Consider the following 18,946-nt stretch of genomic DNA (forward strand, 5'->3'; position numbering starts at 1 on the left):
TCCGTGTCCTCTGCACCCCAGCCCTCCACAGCTCCATCTGGAATCATGAAAAGCCCTGTCCCTCTTAAGTTTTATTCTAAGCCCATTTATTCTGAGACGATTCCTTCTAACTATAATGGTAGTTCAGGTCCACTTTTGTTTGCACTGTTATGTTTGCATACTGTGTCCAACACTGCTAGAAATATAAGTCATTCCAAGTAGATTGGATGTTTCCAGAAACACATGTGATTCATGGAAATGAAAATAGTTAATGTTTTCTGGTTGATTTGTTTTATTATTTTTTTTGTTTACCTTTCCCCCTATCCCTCTATTGATTTTTACTAGCTTCCTCTACTTAATGTTACCATTCCTCCAACCTAGCAAACTAGCTAAGTGTGCTGAATAAAGTTCAGATTTTGCTGAACTGAATGTTATTTGTACTTTTCATAGAATCTTCAATCTTCAGTACCACTCCAAATTTCATGATTTCATTTTTTCTTTCTTAACCACGGCAAAGAGCTTTTTGGGTGTTTGCCTTTACTCCACTTCAATTTCTGACAAATGCTGATTTTCTTGGCCTTTGAATATTAGTATCTTTTTCTTGAAAGGAGTGTTATTCCCTCCCTTTGAATCCATCTTTATCTTTTACTGTTGTTTACTGGTCCTTGTTTTTTCTTGATTTTACTGCTATTTTTCAGTTCCACCCCCAATATTTACATAGCTCCCATGCTTGTCAGTTTTATTTTCTCTTCTTCTTCTGTATGTTAATTTACAGAACCTTACCTACCTGTTTTCTCAGAAGTATTTTACCACTTAAGGTTCTCTCCATATATTTTTCTTTGAAAAAATAGGTAAAAAAGAAAAAGAAAAAAACCTACCCAAACCAAACAAAAGAGCAAAAATTCTCACCCTCCACCTAATTCTGTGAAAGTAAGGACAAAGAACTATTTTATTTAGTTTTTGAGTCTAAGTTCTGCAGCAGCATACAATGTGTGAAGTGATCTCTTTGAGCTGTATGCACAGACTCTACACTGTCCTTTCAAAAATCCTTTTAAATTCCCAGATCACTGGCTATACTCATAGGAGGTTTATCATCTGTTTCTGTTTCCTTTTTTTTTTGTGCCTCCTCACTACTTTTGTATGCTCATTAAATATAGTCCTTGCACCAGAGATAACAGTATTCTGTGTCTGGAGAGCATCTATCAGACGGTGACATAAGTAAAATTCCATGTTATGTTTAGACAGCACTTAATAGAATAAATATCCTTTTAAGAACCTTCAGGTACTATCATGAAATACTAACACACAAAAGTTATAATTTTTGTCTTGTACCAAGAAAAGAGGAATCTTGAGGAAACAACTACAAGATACAGAAAGATGTTTCCTGTTCCTATAGAAATGCTTCATGAGTATTATGCCTCTTAAAGAGCAAATCATGTGTAATACAGGTCAGTTATGAAGGTGGCAGTGGCTTTGTGAGGAAAAATCCAGCTGATCAACTATTATTCTTAATTTTCTGATCATTTACTTTCAAAATAAGAAATTATTTAATATCGTCTACAAATATGTCCGATTTCTTCTAGAGTGAAAAGAAAAGTAACTTTTCTTCATCAATAAATGTACGGGCAACCTGAAACATGGCTTATTTGTTGAAAATCTGTGAAATATTGTTACTGTACGATTGGGAACATCAATGTTTAATTTTTTCCCATATGGTTTTTGTTATGAGTAACTTTTTAAGTTAAAAAATACATCAAGAACTATGGTATATATGAAGGGACAAATGAAGACTTAGAAGCCTAAACAACAATAGGATGTAGAGCTTTCTTTTCAATGTAAACATGATTATAAAGCACATATATTACACCTGTTCATAAGGATCCAAGTGCAGCATTGTGTTAGGAGTAGGCAAACACAGCAGTGAACAGCCTCTGCCCAATATCATTGCAATATGAGAAATAAAAAAAAAAAACAAACAAACAACATAGACCAGATAAACCATGAAGTAACTGGCATACTGGGAGCATGCAGTGACAGCAACTTTGCTTGCTCTATGAGCTACTGTCTATGATGGGAGGCTTATCTGAGGGTTTAACTAAATTGAAACTGAGGGAGGTGCTTCTGGGGAAAGGAGTGGTGATGCATAAGAAGATAAGCCATAAATTAAAAACCAAGAAGACAAAGTCCTGTCTGCTCTGGCAAATGTAGAGGAGCTGGCTCTGGCTCAAGAGGGAGCCTTGAGAGAGCTGCTATGGCCGCTGAATGCAACAATAGCACTGCACAGAGAAATCATTTTGGCTTTTTGAACATTATACTGCCATGTTCTGTTAGGATCATTTTAATTGTTTCCGTCTCTTTCCTAGTACAGATACACATTTTCTTGTTTGGTAGCTGGATCTTTGCAAGAATGGCGTGTTGAGTGTAGGTGTAGTCAATATAGAAAGAAATGGAGAAAAAAAGTCACATGGCATGGAGCAAATAACAATAATAAAAAAGGGTAGATTCCTGGGTTTATTGCTTCTGTTCCTGAAACCTGAATCTCTAATTGTTGGGCTTTTTTTCCCCTTAAATAAGACAGTAGTAATTGCAACTGCATGTATGTATGTGTATACATATATGTATAAACTCATACATCTGTGTTTTATAAACTTCCAGCCAGGCTTGTCAAGGCATAAACAGTGATTGATATTTTACTTCCAAGTATATGCAAATTGCTCTTAAAATGAGAAAGAAGATAAATGGGCCAGATCTTCTACTGATGTAAATCAAACAGCCGTATTGACTGTAACGACATTATGCCAACTGAAATCAGGAGGGGATCAAGACGATTTAAGTTTCAAAAGTGCATCTGAAAAATTGTCATTTTTTAAGTATTGACCAAAACCCTCTGTAATTCTGTTGGTTTCAAGGGAAGATCCGTGCTTCTGGAAAAAGCCAGAGTCAGTTTGATTTTACGATAGTATTGAAGCTTCTTTGATAAGCAACACAGACATCCCAACCTGGACATCTGCTTTACTTGTAGGGAAGTCACTTGATTAGCTTCTTACAAGCTACACAGAAAGCTCCTGTGGCATTGGCTTCTGGGATTCAGGAGCCCATGAGTCAGACGGAGGCCTCTGGATCCCGCTTTCTTCCCCTCTCTTCTACCCTCATTTGTGCCTGTACTGGGTTGATCCTGGCTGGATGCCAGGTGCTCACCAAAGCTGCTCTGTCACTCACCTCCTCAGCTGGACAGCAGAGAGAAAATATATCAAAAGTCTCATGCGTCAAGATAAGGACCGTGAGTGATCACTCACCAATTACCATAACAGGCAGAACAGACTCGAATTGGGGAAATTAGTTTGATTTATTACTAATCAAATCAGAGTAGGATAGTGAGAAATCAAACCTAAATCTTAAAACACCTTCCACTTACCCCTCCCTTCTTCCTGGGCTCAACTCCTCCTTTCTGCTCAGGGGCGTAGCAGGATGGCAGTCATTTCATCACATGTTGTCTCTGTCACTCCTTCCTCCTCAGAGGGAGGACTCCTCACACTCTGCCCCGGCTCCAGCATGGGTTCCCTCCCACGAGAGACAGTCCTCCATAGACTTCTCCAGTGTGAGTCCTTCCCACAGGCTGAAGTTCTTCACAAACCGCTCCGGCATGGGTCCTTCCCACAGGGTGCAGTCCTTCAGGAACAGACTGCTCCAGCATGGGTCCCCCATGGGGTCACAATTCCTGCCAGGAAACTTGCTCCAGCGTGAGCTCCTCTCTCTCTACAAGTCTACAGGTCCTGGCAGGAGCCTGCTCCAGCATGAGCTTCCCATGCAGTCCCAGTCCCCTTTAGGAATATCTACCTGCTCTAGCATGGGGTCCTCCATAGGCTGCAGGTGGATATCTGCTTGACTGTGGACCCCCATGGGCTGCAGGGGGACAGCTTGCCTCACCATGGTCTTCATCACGGGTTGCAGGGGAATCTCTCCTCCGGCACCTGGAGCATCTCCTGTCCCTCCATCTTGCCTGACCTTGCTGTCTGCAGAGTTGTTTCTCTCACATCGTCTCACTCCTCTCTTCTGACTGCTGCTGCTATTGCACAGTTTTTTCAGCCTTCTTAAATACTTTATGTCAGAGGCGCTGCCACCCTCGGTGGTGGGCTTGGCCTTGGTCAGTGGTGGGCCTGTCTTGGAGCCAGCTGGCCTTGGCTCTTTCAGACATAAAGGAAGCTTTTAGCAGCTTCTCACAGAAGCCACCCCTGTAGCAACCCTGCTACCTAGACCTTGCCATGCAAACCTGATAGAACAACTGACTGTGAAGTTTTTTTTCCTCTCAATTTCTGCTGCTGTACAGGCAATATAGGCACCTTGTTTGAAACATTAGTGATGACATTTTGCAATACTTATGTCCACAAATGTGAAATAGACTTTTAAATTATTTTTTCTTTTAAACATAGTAACATTTTGGAATAAAAGAAATTCAACCCTGGCTGAATGTTTATCATACATAATAGCCTGGACAAGGTCCTGTGCAGCCTGCTGTAGGTGACCCTGCTTCGGCAGAAGGGTTGGACTAGATGACCCACAGAGGTCCCTTCCAACCCCTACCATTCTGTGATTCTGTGATTCTGTGAAGTTATGAGCAAATGAAAACAGAGTTTTCTGATAAACGTTGGTAGGAAATCTTAAGATGCATAGGTACTTGTCTATTTATATTATGTTCTCTTGGCTTTAGTGTGATTACAAGACAGTAGCAGGGCCTAAAACAGAGACAATGTTGGGGCTTATGGGTGGGGAGTTCTGAGGGCAACAGCCAATCAGAACATAACAAATGGCATAATTGGTGTTTATAATGATCGCATATTGCTTATATAAATTCATGTATTCTGGCTGATAATAGCCTTCAGGTATAGTACATGGATTTGCGTTCTGAATAATTACAGTCAAATTGGTGTTTTGGCTGAGACAATTCTATACCCAGGTAATGTATTTTGTTGTAGACTCCTCAAAATTAATTTATAACAGGTAAAAATTCTAAAAATATGAGTATCTGAAAATAGTACCCTTAGCCTACAGTCAACATTCCAACTAATATCTCTGGACTGAGTAAAATCCTGTTAGCGAAGATTAGCTTCTGTCAGAATGAAGACTCAGTAGAAGTACAGCTGATCCTGCTTATAAGGAACTTTGCTGAAGTGAAACTTACTATAGAAGCAGAAGAATGGAAGGTCTGGGAAAGACTTGCGGACTGAAAACAAAAATAGCATGAGGAGCTAATTTAAGTTTTCTGTACATAGTCTAGAACAGGAGATTTTTTCTTTCTTTATTAGTTGTATTCACCTGGTGCTAGTGTTCCTCTTTGAAGTTCAGCTTCCTATCTTTATTTTCATTCATTTGTAGAGAAAATTATGTTTCCAAACATATTGGGTTAGCGGATGGACCTGATGAATGAAGTGTAGATTTTGAGATTTTAGAATTTGTTCCTTTTCATTTACAATTTTGTACACCATTTGAAAAAAAACATTAGTCTTAAAATACCTCAATACCCTAAGAGTCAAAATACTGTTATTCCAATATTAGTAACTATTTTTGTATACCTGAAACACAAAACCAGGATGATTCTGAGGTTCCATTCTTCTTCAGGGTCTAGAGCAGTTGTTATTTGGTCATCCCTTTCTTATATATCTCAGCATAAACAGAGGAGAACTTGTTTCACTCAAGTATTCTTGTGTAGTGTATAGCCCTGTTAATGAATGTTTAATATGCCTTAAGCAAGTTTCCGAACACAGTGAAAACAGATCCTTTGAAATTATCAGGCTCCACTGAGATGGATTTTGTTGCCATAGAAATGCTGCCATTGAACAGACAGTCCTCTATTCTCAGTGTGGCTGAAATTTGTAAAGATGTGCACCTGTGACTTAGCTGTGGGAGGCTATCAGGTCCATGGAGGAGCTGGAGAGTGACATCCCAGTAAGGATTTGATGAGTAGAGAGGTCAGGAGGAGGAATTCGATACCTGAATTTTCTTGATGCAGGAAGACATTTTCAGGCAGACCTAGATCAGAGAATGGTGATTTCACACAACAATCATGTTGCAATTTGTTTTTCAAAATCACTTTGACTTGGCCAAAGAACAATTACACTGTGTTTGTTTATTTATTTATTTATTTATTTATTTTCCTGTATTATCTACTTTTAAACATATCTGCTGTCATTCATTTGGACATTTTCTTACACAGAAGGGAAATTTATTTTTCCTCTTACTATTTTGTATATTCTGAGAGAATTAAGAAACTTTTAACTGCATCAGTAGGAATTATTTTAAAGCTCTCCAGAGTGTCTTGTATAACACAATCATTCCAATGTTTTCCTGGCTATTTATTTACTAACTTTCAGTGAACCCTATAAGCTATGAGGTGCTCCCAAAGACAAGAAAAGAGATGTTAAGAAATTAAAGAAGTCTGCAATTTAGGTTTAGTGATCGTGTCATACAGAACCCACTCAGTTTCTAAACGAATACAGTTGGAATAGTCTTCTCAGAATGTTTCCAAGAAATGCTGAAAGCAAGAACATGAAAATCTGTCACTTTTCATTATAGAAAAGGCTTTTCAAAGCATAGCTGGTGAAGATGAACCTATGGTAACCAAAATTGTTCAAAAAATAATATAGAAAACAGAATAACAATCTAACTGAAATGGTTGTTTTAAGAGATTTTTTTCTTATGTTTTCACCCTCCTTCATATTTCTAGATACTCAAACTGCAGTGAGAAATGACATTTGAAAACAGAAAAATATAATAAGCAATACATTTTTTTCTTTTTTAAGAAGCTTGTCATGACATGTCAAAGTAAACTCTGAAAAAGGCAGTTGTTTTATCAAGCTTTGATCTAACAGTGTAATGATTTCTAAGCACATTTGTTTCAGAAATATATTGTACACTCATACTTTAGCCAGTATCAACTAATCCGTATCCTAATGGATAGCAGGGGTTTCTTACTTTGCTTGTAATTCACGTATGATCCCTGCAGGTATCTCCATCAACATATACAGTATGGATTAATGGAGTGTGCTGCTCAAATGTATTTCAAGTATTCTATTTTAAAAATTATAGGAAAGCAGTTTATGTGTATAAAATGAATTATTTTACTCTTAACCAATACGAAGTATAGGATCTTAAAAAATAAAATTTATTTGCTCTGTTGATAACTTATTCATTGTTTAAAATGATGGTGAATGTGATTAAATTCCAACTTAAAGAAATTTTGATTAGACTAATGAAAACTAATCATAATCATTTCCAACCATATTAGGAATAGCAGTTCCGTAATTTGTCTGCTATGCATTTACTGTCTGCCTGTACATGGCACCAAAATTTTTCAGTAAGGTGTCATGCTACAAAGATAAATGATATTGTGGTAGTGACAAATTACAGAGAATCATGCAAAGTAAATAACTGAATGACCAGATAAAATGCTATTGATCTTCAGAAATTCATCATACATCTTGCCATTGTCCCTGTTGTAAATATATCAATATATGCCTCCTATTGTTGTATAGACTTGGCATTAAGTAATCATGACCATGATATTTGTAACACCAAAGAAATGGACCATAAGAAAAAAAAATAAGTTCTATGCTCCTTGCATGAAAAAACTGAAATGGAAAAGTTACTATTACATGATCATAATTGATTATCTTGTAATTTCAGTTGATCAGTTGACTGGATGTTACAAGCCTGAAGTGCTTTAATAGCTTTGATTCCCTAGTACACTTTTTTGTCTTTTTTACTGAGAATTTGTAACAATATTTTTTCTAATGCAGGAATATTATTTTAATATAGGAATATTATTTTACTTTTTAAATTGCTACCAATTGTATACGGAATAATTTAATTTTACTCCATTTAATTCTAAAAATAGGACATGAAATATTCGCAGGGCTTGAAAAATTCTAAACATAATGAAGAATGATATATTCTTCCTCTACTAGTCAAAACCCTGGCCTATGTAAACACTCATATGAGATAAGGAAATCTCTTACAAACCTGCATATGAATATGTACCTCTCACTTTTCTGGAATTACTAGTGCTGTTATAGCTGTCTGTCTTCCTTACATTTTAAATTCTTATCAAATCTCATGAAAAAATGTAAAAAATAACCAGTTTCCACTAAAACTTCTATTTGAACGAGCTGAAAGTGTTGATCAAATATGATGGGACATGTACATATCAAAAAAATTTTCTAATTTTGGAAAAATATTGAATAATGAAAATATTTTACTAATTTGGAAAAATACTAGCTGCCCATGGTTGGATGGGTGTACTCTTTAATGTATAAAGAACTGGCTGAATGATCGAGTGCAGAGAGTGGTGGTGAATGGAGTTAAATCCAGCTGGAGGCTGATCACAGGTGGTGTTCCCCAGGGCTCACTTTTGGATCTGGTCTTGTTTAACATCTTTGTCCATTATCTGGATGAGGGGATTGAGTGCTACCTCAGTAAGTTTGCAGATGACACCAAGCTGGGTGGGAGTGTCGATCTGCTGCAGAGTAGGAAGGCTCTGCAGAGGGATCTGGACAGACTGGATTGATGGGCCGAGGCCAATTGTATGAGGTTCAGCAAGGCCACGTGCCAGGTCCTGCACTTTGGTCACAACAACCCCATGCAATGCTACAGGCTTGGGGAAGAGTGGCTGGAAAGCTGCCTAGCGGAAAAGCATCTTGGGGTATTGGTGGACAGCCATCTGAATACGAGCCATCAGTGTGCCCAGATGGCCAAGAAGGCCAATGGCATCCTGTCTTGTATCAGGAATAGTGTGACCAACAGGAGTAGGGAGGTGATCATGCCCCTGTACTCAGCGCTGGTGAGGCCTCACTTGGAGTATTGTGTTCAGTTTTGGGCCCCTCACTACAAGAAAGACATTGAGCTGCTGGAACATGTCCAGAGAAGGGCAATGAGGCTGGTGAAGGGTCTAGAGAACAAGACTTCTGGGGAGCGGCTGAGGGAACTGGGCTGTTTAGTCTGGGGAATAGGAGGCTGAGGGGGGACCTTGTTGCTCTCCACACCTACCTGAAGGGAGGTTGTAGAGAGGCAGGTGTTGGTCTCTTCTCCCAGGTAACTAGCAATAGGACTAGAGGCAATGGCCTCAAGTAGAGTCAGGGGAGGTTTAGATTAGATATTAGGAAAAATTTCTTTACTGAAACAGTGGTCAGATATTGGAATAGATGTGGGACTCAGCCCCACCATTTTATGAGATGCCTCAGAAGATTCGCTGCCATTTTGGTTCTTGCCTGGTGCCCCAGCCTGGCTGCAAGGGAAGGCTTTCTGCCACCTGATTGGCCATGGCTGGCTAACAGCTGGGGAACCACTGACCAGACAAGAACTGTCACAAACTTCAAGGAGTCAAGACCCACCAGGTGCAGCCAAGAGACCACACCTTAGAAATGTGTACCAAGGTGACTGGTGGAAAAGCGACAGGTACAAAATGAGTGGTGCAAAACTGACCACAGCAGATTGACTCAGATAGATATAAAAGGGCCCTCTGAGAGACTGTGGGTGTGCACCCAGTACCGACTGCTGAGGACCATCAACGAAGGACCTATGCAATGCCGTGGGATCTAGGGTGGTGACTATCCCTCTTTCTTTTCCCAGTGCTAACCTACCTCTGTCTTTCTTCTCTCTTTCCTCTTTGTTTCCTTCCTTCCTTCTTCTGTTTCTTCACACTGTTTTTGTTAGACCCTTACTACTTGATCATAGTAAATAAGGTTGTGAGTTTGGCTGGTTGCCGTTATTGTGCCTCCGTTGTGTTTTATCCAAACTCAAGAATTGCAAAGCTACTTTATTATCCCTCAGGGTTCAGGAGGGAGTACTTTATCTGCAAACAGGTAGAGCACCCCATGGTGTTCTGTGGGTGGACTCCAAGAGGAGCTGATGGCATTTGGGTTTACAGGCGGGCTCCGCAAAGTGGGCCGAAGGCATTTTTGTGTTATAGGCAGGATCTGAGAGGGGCTGACGGCATTTTTTAATTTCCAGCCTTGTATGACAGTGTGTGAATGAGACATAAGAACAAGTATGAAGTGAGTGTGGAGCTCTGATCTGTGGTTCTGCTCTCCCAAGAGGGAAGCAGCCGGAGATGAATGAAGCACAAGAAAGGAGTGAATGTTGATCTCTGAAATAATTATCACCTTGATGTTCTAAATATTGGAACCCGACAATAGGCTGTCCAGGGAGGTGGTTGAGTCACCATCCCTGGAGGTGCTCAAAAAACGTGTAGAAGTGGCACTTCGGGATATGGTTTAGTAGGCATGGTGGTGTTGAGTGGATGGTTGGACTTGATGATCTTAGAGGTCTTTTCCAACCTTAATGATTCTATGATTCTATGTCAGGATATACATACGAGAATGTTTGTTTTTTTCCCTTGTTTAACTTGATTCAAAATACATGAAATTTGTTTTGGCTGTTGATGAATTTACCCATCCTCAGCAGTCATCATGACTGATGAATAGGACTCTGAGTTATCCATTTTGCTTCTGAAAGAACAGAAAAATGCTTTGGGGTTTTGTAAAAGTATTAACTACCCAAGCGCGTTAGTTGTTTATCTGTCTGAAGCTATGTCTGTGTGAAACTTCGTATAATCTTGCTTGCTGATTTGCCCTCACCAGTAGTAAATAGAATAAATGAGTCTAATTTTTTGAAGACTATTTACATTACTAATAGATCATCACGTAAATAGCCGTATGGACTCCTAGGAATTAAATTTTAGATTAATTTAAGGGGAAAAAAAACACTTGGAGAAAGTGTCACTTAGTTAAATGGCTTAACAAAAAGTTTTTAGGAAAGTGACATTTATTATCCACTTTATTTGACTTTATTTTTCATTTTGAGAGACAACTCAAAAGAGGTTGTGAGAGGCCAGTGGGCAAGTAATACACCATACTAGAGAGAATCAAATTCTAAAATGAATAGCTTAATGGTTAAAAGTAATCATTATCTGTCAAAAGTCTATAGCTTAGGAGATAAACTAGACTGTTGTCTCTCACTTAAAAGACTGTAAAATTTGTATATAGATATTTTCACCTAATGACTATGAGACCAAGAATTCCCATATTAGCTTTATTTCTGTTTCAATCACTGAAATGCAATGCATGACTTCACTTGGATTAGAAGTCTGGTGGGAAAAGTCAAAGGTTTAGCCTTTGATTTTATGGGGTGATTCAAGTAGAGCCATTTTATGTTTTAAGGTAGAAACTATTTTCTGGATATATTGGTGCAGCTCACATATACAAATGGGATTTACACGCTCATATATATGCATATATATATTAAAAAATGCACATGAAAACAGTAGGGTTACACACAGGTAGATACCAATAATTTAACAGTAGAAGGAAGAGGAGATTTCATTTGCTTTGAAGAATTGTCTATTAAACTCTTAAAGCTAGTCACAATATGGACAGACCCGCCACTGGCCAAAACTGAGCCTGTCACCGACTCTGGTGGAACCTCTGTGATAACATATTTAAGAAAGGGTAAAAAACAGTGTGCAGCAGCTGTGAGAGAGGAGTGAGAATATGTGAGAGAAACAGCTCTGCAGACACCAATGTCGGTGGAGAAGCAAGGGGAGGAGGTGCTCCAGGTACCGGAACAGAAATTCCCCTACAGCCTGCGGAGAAGACCATGGTGAGGCAGGTTGTTCTTCTTGAGAAGATGTCCACCCTGCAGCCTGTGGAGGATTCTATGCTGGAGCAGGTGGACATGCCCTAAAGGAAGCTGCAGCCTGTGGAGTTCTTACGTCATGGAAAGGTCCCATGCTGGAACAGCTCATGAAGGATTGTCTCCTGTTGAGAGGATCCACACTGGTGAGGGGAAGAGTGTGGCGAGGAAAGAATAGCAGAGATGACACATTATGACCTGACTGCAACCTCCCTTTCCCATCCACCTGTGCTGCTCACAGGGAGGAGGTAGAAGAGCTATGAGTGCAGTTGAGCTTGGGAAGAAAGAAGGGTGGAGGGAAGGTGTTCTTAGTTTTATTTTTACTTCTCACTCTCTTACTCTGTTTTTAATTGGCAACAAATTAATTTCCTGAAGTAAAGTCCCTTTTGCTCAGGATGTTAATTGGTGAGTGACGTCCCTGTCCTTATCTTGATTTACGGGCTTTTTCATTACATTCTCTCCCTCTGTCCTGTTGAGGAGGGGGAGTGATAGAGCAGCTTGGTGGGCACCAAAGTCAGCCCACCACACCACATTACACATTCTGTAGACCTCTTTTTCACTGGTTCTGTACTGTATTAGCTTGGAATTTGTAGGTAGGCTTTTTGTGTTTCATGATGAATGAGGCCTTATTAGTTATAATAAGCTGAGACACATATTACACATATTTTTACATTACAGGGAGAGAAAGAGCTCCACTTATGTCAGATCCATGTGATGGGGAGACTTCCAGCATTCAGTCAACTATCTAGGCAACGCATGATAATGTTAAAATCTCTGTTTTTCTTCTTCAGTTCCAAGTGATGACAAAGTGAAAGAAACTGCCTGTTCTTACCATGATACTGCTTTCTTCTGATAATTTTTGTCTAGTTATGTCTTACGAGTTCTAAATTGCAATGCTAATGTGTTGGTTTTAGTATTATTTGTTTCCTCTTGTATAATTTCCAAATATGACTAAAAAATTAACTACTCTGTAAAATAGCTTGGCACTGTGGCCTCAGAACTATTTCAATTTCTGTATTCAAGTAGAATAAAATAGAATAGAATAGAACAGAAGAGAACAAAATAGAATGTTCAAGAGTAGGTTTATACTTGCGTCTCTTTGTTCTGTCTTAGACAGTTATCTAAATGAAAATTTGTTTTTTCCCTAATTTCTTTTATGAATATATTGTTTCATGAATATATTCCGTACGTATAGGTGAAATTTTACCTCTTTATATGTTAAAGTTGTGATGTGCTATGTAATAGAACCTATTAGGGAGCAGATGTCTTCATTTATGTAGTTTAGTTTGGTATTTGCTACATACATTGTGATATCATTTTCTCCTATAAATACCATAAATGTACCAGGATGATTTAGAAATTGATGACAGGTTTCCTGTCAGTCTAAATTAATGTTTTTTATTTATTCATACAATAGCAGAACACTGTCCATTGGTGTCTTAGGACACGAAGTTCAAGGACTTGTAAGGAAAAGCTAATCCCAAGCTACCTGTTCATTTGGATGAACTGATTTTCTGCTCTGAGAGGAAGCTATTCAAAGCTCCATAACTACAGGCTATACAGCGTTTTGCAACTGTCTCTCTTTTTTAATATCTTTATTCAAGTATTATCATTCTTGGAAATGAAATTCAAAGTGTTCATACTTCTTTCTATATAATAATATTTTGTGGTACCATGGCAAACTTCATTGCATCTCATTAAAAAAAGTACATTTTTGTATTACACTGTGAAAAGGTTAAAGCTTCCTGCTGTTCTTAAGGCAAAATGTTTGACGGATCACAGTCCAGGCCGTGCTGGCCTAGATTGTGAATGCCTTTTTATTGTAAATCATGAAACTTTCCAGTCTTGAGCTTCACTTTCAATACATGTATATGTATTTAGATTTAAATATGTGTTGCCATATGTCCATACAGAATTGAAAACCTTAGTCCTATTTCAAAGAGACATTTGGTATCAGATTACAAAAATGTGGTGTGAGGATTAGGGGACTGGAGCATCTGTCCTACGAGGAAAGGCTGAGGGAGCTGGGCTTGTTTAGCCTGAAGAAGAGAAGTCTGAGAGGGGACCTTATAAATGCCTATAAATATCTTACAGGTGGGTGTCAGGAGGATGGGGCCAGACTTTTTTCAGTGATGCCCAGCGACAGGACAAGGGGCAACAGGCAAAAACTGAAGCGTAGGAAGTTCCAGCAGAACATGAGGAAGAACTTCCTCACTTTGAGGGTGATGGAGCACTGGAACAGGTTGCCCAAAGACGTTGTGGATTCTCCTCTGGAGATATTCAAAACCTGCCCGAATGAAGTCCTGTGCATCTTGCTGTAGGTGACCTTGCTTTGGCAGGGGAGTTGGACTAGATAATCTCCATAGGTCCCTTCCAACTGCTACCATTCTGTGATTCTGTGGTTCTGTGATTCAGACTGAAGGTTACAGTTGTTTTGATTAATACTTTGAGGAAACTTTTGGTGAGAACATGCTGGGCAAGGTGGTTAAAACTGCCATAGATGAGAAGAGCAACAAGACTGTAGTGATGTGAACCTGCAAATAGGGATTATAACCACCAGAGAGATGGAAAATCTTGCCACACTGCTGCAGGTACTTTGTATTCATTTTTGTGTTGTTCAGGGCTTTTTCTTGCTTGCTTGCTTTTGTTTGTTTTACCCGTATGTTTCCCAAATAACATGTAAAGTTAGCCTTTGCTATTTGTCATTGTCTCAGCAATAACAGAGCTCACAAGGATAAAATAATCTAGTTGTTGATTCTCAGTTGCTTCTGCCAGAGTAGAAATCACACTGATTTCTTCAGGGAAAAGAAAAGGAACCCAAATCCTTTTCCTGGCAGGATACAGTATTTTTGTGCTATATTTTTCACGCTTGCAGCTGCTTTTAAAATGCAGTTAACTATCAGCAGAAATGTCAAACATTTCCTTTGCTTTGTTCTCATATGCCTTCATGTTTTGTATCCTTTTGGAAAGCTTGTGTCTAGTACATACATTTGAAGTAATAAGTACAAGAGATATAGACTGATCTGTCATTCAGAACCACTTTTGCAGAAGCTTACAAAGCAAAATCAAGTCACATCCATCTAGTTCCTGACACATTAGACACTCTTGCTTTGATAACCTAGCCCTTCACAGTTTTGTTATCACTACACGTAGCAGGTTTATTTCTTTTTTTTTCTGCCTTGATTTACAGAAGAAGACAAGATCTTATAAATAGGTAAGAATAATCAAATTATGTCCACCTATGGTCAGGATAAACAGAGTCTTGTATGATTGTAAGCAGCCTTATTTCCCATAGAGGTCTATATTCATAGTAGTATATATTATAAGCTGCTTTACTAAGGGAATAAAGTTAAAGTTGACTAGGGAAGTGTTAGTTAAATTCAAAGCTCTGTTAATGACAAAATTGTCAATTATACGTCTCTGATTTAGAAGGTGTTAAGATGATTCAGCAACAGTTTTCTGATATGATGACACAAAATAAGTATTAAATAGTAAATTTTTCAAGTCTTATGTGTTAAATCAGATTAATTATAAAGAAAACTAAAAGTAACTATAATGACAAAACAAAGCCATAGGCTGAAGATTTGTGTTCAGGCAGAATGTTTTAGCTTTGTACCCATAAAATGTGTGTATTGTCTGAAAAATACTGACTTCTGAATTATTAATATTATAATTTTTTTATATTAACCTCCTGGTATTTCAGTTTCAGTTGTTTCTACTTGGATGTCCCAGAGTGCTGTATTAGAGGAGAGAATAAAAGTGAACCATTTTTCAGTTCTAAAAGTAGTTGACTGACTGACTGACTTTGAGCAGTAGACAACCTATACAGCAGCTGGAGCAGGGAAATGAGGAAATGCTAGAGAAAAATAGCCAATAGCCAAAAAACTATTTCAGGATAACAAGCAGTATCTGCCAGCTAGTACATCAGGTTTTTTTTTTTTGAGATATCGGAGTTCAATAGTCAAAAGTTAGCATCATACTTAGTAATTTCCATTTGAACTGTGGTCGGTTGCTTTGTTTCTTAATGGCTGTTTGTTTGTCTGGATTTCAGTCCAGGATCAGCATCACATATAATTTGGTCCGTGGTCCACACCAGGAAATGGGTAATAGAGTACGGATGGTCTCCTGATTGGAATTTTCTGAAAAATAGTCAGAAGACGATTTCAGGACCCAGAAAGAATAAGTGATACTGCCATTATTTGTGCTACACCTGTTAAGCCAGTTTTGTAGATAAGGGGAGACTTAACTCTCCAGAGTTTCAGACTAATAATTATCACAAATACTTAAACCTAACTGGAAAGACCATAAGAACACAAAAAATGGAACTTTCCCATGTTACAATCAAATAATATAAACTTAAACTATAATTATAGTTCTAAGTATAATTCTCAAATAATATCAAATGTTCTACAACTCACATATGTAGGTGAGATTTTCCAATGAGACTCATTTCCTTATTATATGCAATACTTTTTACTTCTGCTTTATTTGCCCTAATCTACAGCAGAAGAGAAACCAAAAGACTAAGTAAAAATTGGGATCCTATTCATAAGCACAAGTAAGGTAAAAGATTGCTTATTTTATACCTCTTATGAAGTGATCTTCTAGTTTATTCAGGTTCACTATGTCAAACAAAAAAGATTTTTAAGAAGTTCTTATGACAAATCAACAAGAAGAAGAGAAAGATCAGGAAAACAAACACTAAAAAAATTTTAGAATTAGATGTTGAATGGATGTTTCTGGACTTTCTGAGTAGAAAATGCCCGTTAATGAAACAAAAAACCCAAACACCTGACTGGCAGTTGCTTAAAGACACTGCAGTAGATTAACTTGTGTGAAAAAACTTTACTACACTGTGAAGGATTTGGAAATACTGCTGCAGGAGCATTAGAGCATTTTCATTGCCCCATTCTAAAATTAGCAGTTCAACATTTCTGAGTTAACTGTTAGAACTTAAACTCTTCAGGCATAGTGAGTAATGAAGGTATTGCTAATGCCAAGATGTCATCCTATAATGAAGTAAAAGTTGCACTTGTAATGCACCCACTTTTGTAGAAAAAAGTTTATATTCCACTGTAAATGTTAATGATTAAAACTATGTATTTAAAGATGATCATAATCATAGGGAAGTAAGTTGAGCTTTAGTGAGAATTGGTTCTGACTTTTATCTTGTTTCTTAGAAACAGGACTGTGAATAGTTAGAGCCTGGCGGTCGGAAGATGTCGTGCTGTACGGAAAGGTAGGCCCCCCCCTCCTCTCCTGATAACCAGTAGCGTTTAGCCCGTAGGTGTAAGCAGACGGAAGTGACGCTGTAAACCTAAGCTATATAATACTGTGCTACCTGTCAATAAACGCCATTTGCTGTCCACCACATTGGTGTCTGCGAGCTGATGGCCCGAGCGGCCAGGGGGTAGGTCGCCGTGCCGTTCCTGAACCAGGTCGCCACGCCAAAAAGGCAACAAGTGGTGCCGAAACCCTGGAAAGACTCGCCTGGAGTCGGGTGAACGGCGGCCGGAGCGGTGGGACCAGCCCGGCGGGGAGGACGCTCCCGGACCAACAAGGAGGATGGAAGCCCTTGTGAAGGTCGTATCGCAATTACATAAGCAGTGGGGAATTGATTGTAAGCCCAAAGATTTTACGCTCGCAGTTGCGAGGCTTTTGCAAATTGGGGTCATTGACCAGCCGGTGGATATTCTCCACCCTGAGGTGTGGGATAAGCGCACTAAAGCGTTAGCTGAGGAAACGATGTCCTCGGGTTGTGGGAAAAAGCTTAAGTCGTGGGGGAAAGTAGTGCAGGCCCTGCAGAAAGCTATACAAGAGCAGGAGACCTGGAAGGCGGCAAAGAACTCTTTGTTAGCTACCCCAAAATTGGGAATCGGGGCAGCTACACAGACTTCGCACCCCCCAGACGATAACGGTTCTGCTGAGCCTAAAAATCAGCAAGAGGGCGACACGTCCCCTCAACTCCCGGACCCCGATCCGCTTTCGGAGGGAGAGAAACAAGCTAAATCCTTCTGGGGCGGGTTAGCCGAGGAGGCTAGGGGCGCCGTGAAAGAAACAGAGTCTGATAAAGTCTGGGCCACACCACCGCCCTATGCGCCCCAAGATGGCACTGAGCACAAAGGGGAAAGGCGGGACGAAAATTGCTTTGGTGATAACAGGGAGGAAGCGCTAAAGTTATCAAGCGCACACAAAGGGGAGGCGGAGGAGAACAGGGGGGAGAGGAGCGGTAGGAGCGACCTAGAAGGGGAAAGGGGGGCGAGCGGGGGGCAGAGAGCCAACCAGAGCGTGCATTTCAAAAGGTGCGCCTGTGAGGTGGGCACCCCGCCGAGCAGAGGGCGGGGTGGGCCCGGGTAGGGGGAGGAGCGGCCCGCCCATAGGGGAGGGGGCCAGAGCTCGGCAAAAAGGTACTGGAGACCGGAAGTAACCGGTCAGTCGAGTTCCGACTCCGAATCAGACACTAGCGGGGATGAGTGGCTCGTAACTAATTTAAGTTTAGAAGAGAAGAAAACAAAGATAAATCAAGTCAAGAGCCAAAATATCCCCATCCAAATTAAAGAGAAACCGCGAGGGGGAGAAATCCCTCTCACGGACTGGAGGAAAATAAAGATTACGTGCGCCGACTGGACCCCATCGGCCGCACTAGCGTTCCCTGTCCGGGTGACGGACGGGGGACAGAGGGTCCACACACCGATAAACCCTAAGGATATACAAGCAATTGTTAAGGCAATCGCAGATAAAGGCCTTAATTCTGCCATTGTCTCCGCCCTCATAGATGGTGTCTTCGGGGGAGACGATATGCTCCCGTTCGATATAAAACAAACTTGTAGATTGATCTTTGACGGGGCAGGGATGATCGTTTTTAAACAAGAAGGGGAGGACATCTGTGCGAGGCAATTGGCCCAAGTAACTGGGGCAGACCATCCACTGCATGGCTCCAGCCTGCAGCGGTTAATGGGCACAGATCCCACAATGATTACTCCCCAGGGACAAGCCCAGAGCCTGCGGGCCCATGAAGTCATTACAACTACTCGTGCGGCCAGAGAAGCTATTCGCATAGCCTCTAGAGTCATTGCCAAACCATCGCCATGGTCCACAATTAAGCAAAGTGAAAGTGAGAGTTTCACAACATTTGTGGATCGTCTCCAAGCAGCGGTCGATTCATCAGCCTTGCCTGTGGAGGCAAAAGGCCCAGTCGTAGCAGAATGTTTACGTCAGCAGTGTAATTCGACAACCAAAGAAATCCTGCGATCACTATCAGCGGGGTCGAGTATCGCAGACATGA

The sequence above is a fragment of the Opisthocomus hoazin genome, chromosome 1, assembly GCF_030867145.1.
Source record: "Opisthocomus hoazin isolate bOpiHoa1 chromosome 1, bOpiHoa1.hap1, whole genome shotgun sequence".
Taxonomy (NCBI): domain Eukaryota; kingdom Metazoa; phylum Chordata; class Aves; order Opisthocomiformes; family Opisthocomidae; genus Opisthocomus; species Opisthocomus hoazin.